Source organism: Lactuca virosa, chromosome 1, assembly GCF_052849685.1.
Source record: "Lactuca virosa cultivar CGN04683 chromosome 1, Lactuca_virosa_CGN04683_v6, whole genome shotgun sequence".
Lineage (NCBI taxonomy): Eukaryota > Viridiplantae > Streptophyta > Magnoliopsida > Asterales > Asteraceae > Lactuca > Lactuca virosa.
Window position 1 is genome coordinate 133,063,188 of NC_136426.1, and position 8,452 is coordinate 133,071,639.

At 38.2% G+C, this 8,452-nt stretch overlaps 1 pseudogene; it reads left to right on the forward strand.

The window, feature by feature from the left end:
* Positions 1-4,153: 4,153 nt before the first annotated feature.
* Positions 4,154-5,588, forward strand: LOC145158362 (UDP-glycosyltransferase 75C1 pseudogene; annotated as a pseudogene).
* The last annotated feature ends 2,864 nt before the right edge of the window (positions 5,589-8,452 follow it).

Here is an 8,452-nt window from a genome sequence, read left to right on the forward strand (position 1 = left end):
GAAGTGCCACGAACCACGTACCAATTCGGTTGTACCAAAATGCGGTACGTTCGCGTTCCGGGTACGCTCGGGATCGCGTTTCCAATTCCGAAATTGACGTTCCCAAAATGCAATTGAATCGTACCTGTTGCTGTTTGGATCGCGAATTTGATGAATCCAATACGCGTTCTAGAGTCGTTTGGGAACATCGTACCGGAAGTTGTAAAGTCACGATTCTACTAAGGATTAGAAAATTAATTGACGACCCTCCGCAATCGATTGAACATTACGCACTCTTCTGGCCTATATTAGGCTTCCCTCCATTCTCAAGCTCCATTCGTTATCATAAATAGACGTACATAATCATAATCTCGATTTCTCAATCTCAATTAGAGAATCATGGTTTTTGGAAAGAGTAGAGGTGTTGCCTGTGACAAAGATGATGGAGGACTGCAATGAAGAAGACAATCAGAACCAGAATGTGGATGAGGCAACTCAACAACCAAGTCAGACACATTCAAATATTCGTATGATGTTTTGATTTCATGTTTTAACTTTTAACTTTATCTAATATGTTTGAAACTTTGATGTTAACCGGTACATTGTACCACAATATTTAGTGCATCGTACTGGAGCGTCCCGAAGCGTACCGAAATGAGCCTACCCCCTCGTACCGAATTTTTGGGACCTAGCGAATTGCGTACTGCGAACCCGTACCCGTACCGGAGCGTACCACGAATTATGTGACTATGGGTAAACCACCTTTCACCTATAAACACCCATGGTATTATTATAAAGTATATCGTAATTAATGCTTATTAAGGTGATTATGTTAAAACAAAACCATTTAATGCTAAATGACTCTAATTTCTTAATTGTTTAGACCATCCGTTATACCTACCACATACCACATATGTGGTGGGTGCCACATCAGCACCACATTCCCTACCACTAACCAAGGGATGCCTACCACTAAACACACCACTTCACATCATTTTTTTATTTAAATTTAATTCAAAAATACATTAAAATCATTTTTTTAATACTAGTTTTCCATTAAATTAAAAGACCAAATTACATTAAATAAAAACTACATTAATTGAAATAAAAAATACAATAAAAATAAAAATTACATTACTTAAAATAAAAAAAATAAAAAAAAAACATTAAAAAAAACTAAAAATTCCAACCATAAATAAAATAAACTACCCCATACGCCTACGTCGGGCTCGAACCGACTCTTTCATCGCGAGGAAAAGTTCCAAGTCTTCGCCCTCGAGGTCGTCTGCTTTCATTTTCAAAATTTCCATTTATGTTTTTGTTTGGATCGTCGTTTGTGCCTCTTGAAATGATGTTTGTGCTTCAATCATTTTTTGCTCCATCCGAGTCATCACCTCGACCTTCGTTTCTTGAAGTTGCACATATCGATCAAATTTATCGCCAAACATATCCATAACACTAGAGTTCGAAGATGTTGAAGCCGCTTTTTTTACTTTATTTCTTCCAACGGGCCGACGAAGAGGTTGGTCGTTTTCAAGATCTAGCGGATCGTCGTTGATGTCGATGTGTGTTCGGTCGTCCGATTGTTGGGAAGTTCCATCGGGGTTTCTCAAACGCATTGAACCGGAAGATTGCGAAGTTCCTTCCGTTTGCTCTTTCCATTTTGGAGCGTCTTTCAATTTTAGCCACAGTTTCATATACGGAAAAGCTTTGCGTGTTGGCGTTGTTTTTTCAAATTGCTCCATGGCCGCCTTGAAAACATCAAATCGTTCGAGCCGCTTTTGCGTATGTTTAGGAGGTTGTTGTAGATTCCTCCAAACTCGGTGCATTTTAGTCGAATATCTCGCCATTTCGACGTAATTTGATCGGCATTTCGAGTTTCACTTTCCATTAACTCGTAGAAAATGGCTCAGACTTTCTCCCAAAAACTTCCGTAAGGCTGACTATCTCCTACAATTGGATCTTCGGAAGCCGCCACCCATGCCTCCGCTAACTTTTATTCTTCGTCTTTTGTCCATGGGACCCTTTCTTGGGTGGTAGTGCGTCGGGCCGGTTTTTTTCCTTTTTTCTTTTTTCGTTGAGGTGGTGGTGAAGGTTGCGTTTCCGCAACAAAATCCGACGAAAGTGGTGGTTGTGAAATTGGTGGTTGTTGTTTTTGTTGTTGTGACGCTTGTTGTTTGGGTTGTTGTAGTTGTTGGAATTGTTGAAATTGTTGGTATTGTTGTGAAATTTATTGTTGTTGGAAAGACGGAAAATGTTGATATTGTTGTTGGAAAAGTGGTGTTTGTTGGATAGGGGAACCGGTTTGAAGCAAATTGATAAAACCGCCTTGAGGTGACTCCATAGTCGGGAATTGGTGAGGGTTGTATCTAACGCAAAAGCGTTATCGGGTTTGCGATTTCTGTAGTTTGGAGGGGTATTTTGGTTGGGATCCATGATTTTTGGTTGTGAAGATGTAATGTGTAGTTTGTGTATAGAGAAAGAAAAGAATGATGTAAAAAATAAGGAGTAAAAGTGTTGTATTTATAGGTAAATAAATTGGATAAATTTTTTTTTTTAAACAAAGTAGCCGTTGAACGGCTATAGAAAATGGTCAATGTGTGCTGCGATTCTATTGGGCGTTTACGTCCGTTATGTGGAACACGAAAGACCACGAAAATGAGCAACCACGAAACAACGGGGCGGTGTGCACGACCGTTGTTCGTGGCCAGCTTAACCACGACAGGTCTCGTGCTACATATACCATATGACCTTAGGCTAAGAGGAGTGGTAACACTCCTAACACCTTGCCAAGTAACCTTTTTGAATGCCACCTCATTTTTCTCAATTTAACACCTAATGTTAACATTTGGTAATGAGTGGTAACACTCCTAACATTCTATTTTTTTTATTTTCTTGTTCAAATTTAATCTAATTAATTTATTTTATTAAACAAACATTTTTTTTAATATTACACAAATATTTTTTTAATTTAATTAATATGACATAAAAAAAATTAACGCCACACAGTGTGTTTCTTTTCTACTTTTCACCATCACAAATTAAACTATCAAGACCCATATGGAATCCTCAAGCTATCAAGACCTATCTTCTCCATCAGGTGCTCTTCGGCTCAACAGATACACACAAAACTTTCTCTTTTTCTTTCTCCTTTTAATTTTCAATCTTCATTCACCTTCACCATTGATATCATGGTAGCCTCACATACCAACTAGAGCTTCATGTTTCTCTTTTTTTTTTTCTTTTTTTTTTTTCTGAAAATTCTAAATCCCGCAGCCACACCTTGACACTCGTTTTCCAACTGGTTCCCGCACCACATGAAATTACCTCGAGTTATTGATTCTTGGTGAAGACGAACGAGGTGCCAATTGATCGTTTTTTGAAAACCCTAAGTCCCCCGGCTGCCATTGTTAAAGCGAGCTTCGCCTGAAGGTTCATGATTTCCCACATACAAAAACTATCAAATTAAAGTGTAATCGAAGTGTTGAGTAATTGAAATTCGGGATTACCTGGATGAAGATGACTCTCTGGGGTTTTGTGATGGAGATTTGGGGGATTTTTTACCAATCAAATTCCTCCCTCACCTTCTCTCTCTTCTCGCCAAATCTGTAACGAGGCATGGGTAGCGACCCCCCTGGCGAGAGCTAGGGGGCGGTGTTCCTGGATCGATTGGCGAGCATAGCGAGTGGGTTTGACACCCCCACTCCGTTTAGCCTTAGAGAATGTATGGTCCATTAACCGTTTAAAGGCCATTATGATGGGTAAAATATACTATAATGTTTCTTTTTTTGAAATTTGACCGTTGGTCAACACAGTCAAACAAAAAAAAGATAGAGAAAAAGAGATGGAGAGAAACGGGTTACATAGCATGCTTTTTCTTTTAATCAGTGATAATACCCCACGTCAAGAGGCTAGTGTTACCGGTGGTAATGCCACTGACCTGCGACTCATGCCTGTCGACTCCTTGTAACCGAAATGAAACTAATAATTTAGCTTTGAAATGCTTAAATAATCATATTAACAAACACAAAAATCCATTATACCACAATAATCAATTAATCAATTATGAAAACAGAAACAAACAAACACCTTCTTGATTATTTGATTGAGGATATAACTTTTAAAATGGTTACAACAATTTTAAAATACTTATCGAAACACCCTTTTATATATAACAACACTAGACTCGTCTAAATCCAACCATAACACCATGAAGCACCACCATTTCCTCCTCGTATCTTTACCCATCCAAAGCCACATCAACCCCACTTTCCGACTAGCCACCAGACTCACACGCACCGGTGCTCAAGTCACTCTGGCCACCACCATCAGCGGCCTCAAAACCCTCCCTTCAATCTCCGGCATGTCTTACCACTTCTTCCCCGGCGGCGGTGCTGATGGAAAACTAAGCTCCATACAAGAACTCAAATTCCTTGGGTCAATAAACCTCAAAGAACTCTTGCTAACAAAAGCTAAAGAGGGACAAAAGGTGGATTTTTTAATCTATGGTCTTTCCCTTCCATGGGTGGCAGAGGTGGCGCGTGAACTCCACGTGCCGTCGGCAGCTTCTTTTTCGGTTGTTTACCATTTCTTTAAAGGTGACGGTGGGGTAGGAAATTCCAATATTAACCTTACTGGTTCAATAAAAGTACCAGGATTACCCTTGTTAAGATATAGTGAAATTCCTTCGTTTCTCATCCCCACCCATCGATATGCTCATGTTTTCCAAGAACACATAGACACCCTAGAAAAAAACCCAAATTCATTCATACTAATCAACAGTTTTGATGGGTTAGAAGAAGAATCGATTAAATCACTACCGGATCACATTAACATCTTCTCCGTCGGACCACTGAATTCCGGCGAAACGGAGGAGCCGTTCGTCATTGATACTATTCAGGATTCCGATCGAGAAACATATCTTAGCTGGTTAGACTCGAAACGTGAGAAATCAGTGGTTTACGTTTCCTTTGGAAGCTTGGTGAAATTACAGAAAAATCAAAAAGATGAGATATTTCAAGGATTAATCGAATTAGGTTACCAGTTTTTGTGGGTCATTCGCAATCAAGGAGAGGATGATGAAGAGGTGAGGCGTTACACGGCGGAAGGCGGTGGGTTGATAGTGAGATGGTGTTCGCAGGTGGAGGTTCTGAACCACGTTGCTATTGGGTGTTTTGTGACGCATTGTGGGTGGAACTCGACGGTGGAGAGCATGGTAAGTGGGGTGTCGATGGTGGGGTATCCACAGGATGCCGATCAGAAGATGAATGCAAAGATGGTGGAGGAAGTGTGGGGGAATGGGGTGAAGGCGGTGGCGGATGATGAAGGAGTGGTGGGGAGGGAAGAGATGAAGAGGTGTTTGGCGATGGTGATGGAAGGTGGAGAGAAAACGAGGAACTGTGAGAAATTGAAAAGCATGGCTATGGAGGCCATGTCGGAGGATGGATCTTCACATAGAAATCTAAATCGATTTTTCCAAACCTTAAAACTTGTTTCGGGATGAAATTTTGATCGAGACATATTTTGTTTTTCAAAACGAAATTTGTAACTTTTTATAAATCAATTTTTATTTCCGGTTAATGTCATGTATTCATGAAAACTTTAGATCATATTCCAGATTATCATTTTAGCATTACTTTCATCATTTTCCTTTATTCTAAGTTTACAATATTTGCTAGCCCGATAAAGCCTTGTTTTGATCCGGACGAAGATAAAAGGGTTTGAGTTGAGTTTTTTTGACCCGTTAACCCGTTTATTATACAGGTTGTGTTTACATTTACAACTAATTTAGGTGTTGACCAATGAACCCGTTTATTTTATTAGAAAAAATAAAATAAAACAATATATATCAAATAAAAGAAAGTAAAAATTAATAAGTAAATATGTGATATTTAGACTTCTAACCTGTGAGTCATAAACCCGATTCTGACCCATATACCTGCAAACACTTATAATTAAATGAGTTACATGGTTGTTTTTATCAATGAAGGGTTGTTAATCTTTTATTCAATGGAGAATGCATACGTGTTACGCCAAAAAAACACCCATTTGACCACCATTATTGACTTGATGATACAATTAGCTAGAAAACTTAATGAAGCAGTTAACATAATAACAACAATGGGCAGTGGACTCAATGGTTTTATGTGTAAGTCGATTCTTGATGTTTATGGGGTACATATAGAGTTGGGATTTATAGAGAAGTTGCTGAAATATTGGTGGAATTGGAACCTATGTGTGTTACCTTATATTGTGTTGTGTAAATCTTATGAGGTGAGGGGAAAATGGGAAAGTGTAGCTACAGTGAAGAAAGAAAAAGATATAAAGACTAAGAAAGTGGTAGGGTGGAGTTGGATTGAGGTAAAGAGAGATTTGTTTGTTTTTAAAGAAAATGAAGTTGTTCATCATGGTCGGGAAGATATGTACTCGATATTGAGATTAGTGATGTGGGGTTTAGAAGATGAAGGTTATATATATTTTAATTGTATAAAAGTGGATGATGGAATATAAAAGATTTAGATATATGAAAGGTCTATGTGTTGGATCTTCTTGCTTTTGCCCTTAACCTAGTACAAATTTGTTATATTGATTTTGCTATTCTTTCTACACTTGGTTTTTCTTTATCCGGTTGTAGATTTAGATATTAAAGGGTGTATATGGAGTCTCATGTATTATTCCTATGAACTAGAAATACATAGGACCATAATACTTGTTAAGACGTTGTCGCGGGCATCCTAAGCAAATAAAATATCACTGCTCGAATGCACTAAATGATAGCATAAAGAAACAGGGTCGAATCCATCGGGACACAACCTAAAAGTCAATGCCTCTTTGCTTAAGGCACATTCTAGTCAAAAATAGAAAAATATAAAAAGAAGATTTTTTTAAGAAACTGCAAAAATGGTCCCTGTGGTATGCATTTCTTTTGGGGTTTTAGTCCAAACATCGACTTTTTTGGATTAGTGGTCCTTTTGAGCTAGTTTCGTTGCAGATTTAGTCCCTCAGTAAACTGAAATGACTTTAATACCCTTGGGGTATTTATTTTCTATTTTTCTTTCATTTTTCTTAAATCTAATAATTATTAATTTATTTAAACAATAAAAAAATAAGAGGGCCCACCCTCTCTCTCTCTCTGTGTGTGTGTGTGTGTGTGTGTGTGTGTTTTCCATTTCTTACGGTTATTTCTTTCTTTCTTCTTGATTTCTAGCTCCTATTCGATCTGAATTCATCTATTCAATCTTTCACGAAGAAAGAGGATCGTTTAAATTACCGATAATCTCTCACTGAAAACAAAAAAAAAATTAATTATCGAAACCTACAACTCCTTCTATTCAATCTCTTGTTGGAAACCTGCAACCCCTTATATTCAATCAACCGGAAAGCTACGATGTCAAAAACCCAATTGAAGGGTTTATCTAGCATATCACTCAACATCGGTGCCTTACTTTATCGATCTGAATTCATCTTTGTTGTCACCTCCAGAGAACAATCTTCAAAATCCACGACCAAGGTCCATTTAAAATGAAATCGAGATTTGTAGATCCGTATGTGAAAGAAACCGAGAGTGGGGGTTGGTTTCTTGCTGCTGTGAAGATGGTGACAATGATTGTATGGAGAAGATGGTGGGTCGATGTAGTTGTAGTTTGAGACGTTTCAACCTAAATCTACCCTTTTAGAAGCTGATCGAAGCTGAATTCTATTTTCATTCCGACCTGAACCACATGAGCTCGAGCTATAGCTAGCCACTGGTCCAGGTCGTAAGGGGGAAACAGGCGAACCCAAATTGAGTTCATGAAATCCGGGTTTGTTGGTATTACCGGTATCGAATGTAACTGATTTTTGGGCTATAACGGTTGTTATATGTCACACCCCAAACCGAAACGGCGGAAACGTTCGGGGGTGGAGGATGTCATGTGTAGTATCACAACAATTGAATAATAGTAATCAAAGCAATCACAACCATTGTATTAATAGTATAAGGTTTACATTACATTTGAATCATACACGATTGACTCAAAAAGTAAATAACAAGTAAAGACTCGAAGCTACTATGCTCCATCTTCTTGAACCCGGTGCGTGTACCTGTCTACTAATGTCCTGAGAATACAAGTAGGTTTTGAAAGAGTATCAGCATAAAGCTGGTGAGTCCATAAGCATTATGTTTTAGAAAACTATTCCTTGTTCCTTCGAAAAGTACGTTATGTTTCTCCTGAAAACCTTATATTTTCTGATGGAATGAACGTTAAGTAAAAATGATTCTTTGATGTATATTGAAAGTGTTTCTCAGGAAAATCCAATATTTTCTTATGTAAAGCATGATTAACCCATTCATTCTATGACTTCTTAATTCATACTAGTTATGTATAAACCAATATCGGATAGACAGTTAATTGTGTGGATCTCCCATAAACCCACAACCAAACAAGGAACAGGGAATAAGGCGGAAAACACACATTCCACAGTCTATCAGGTA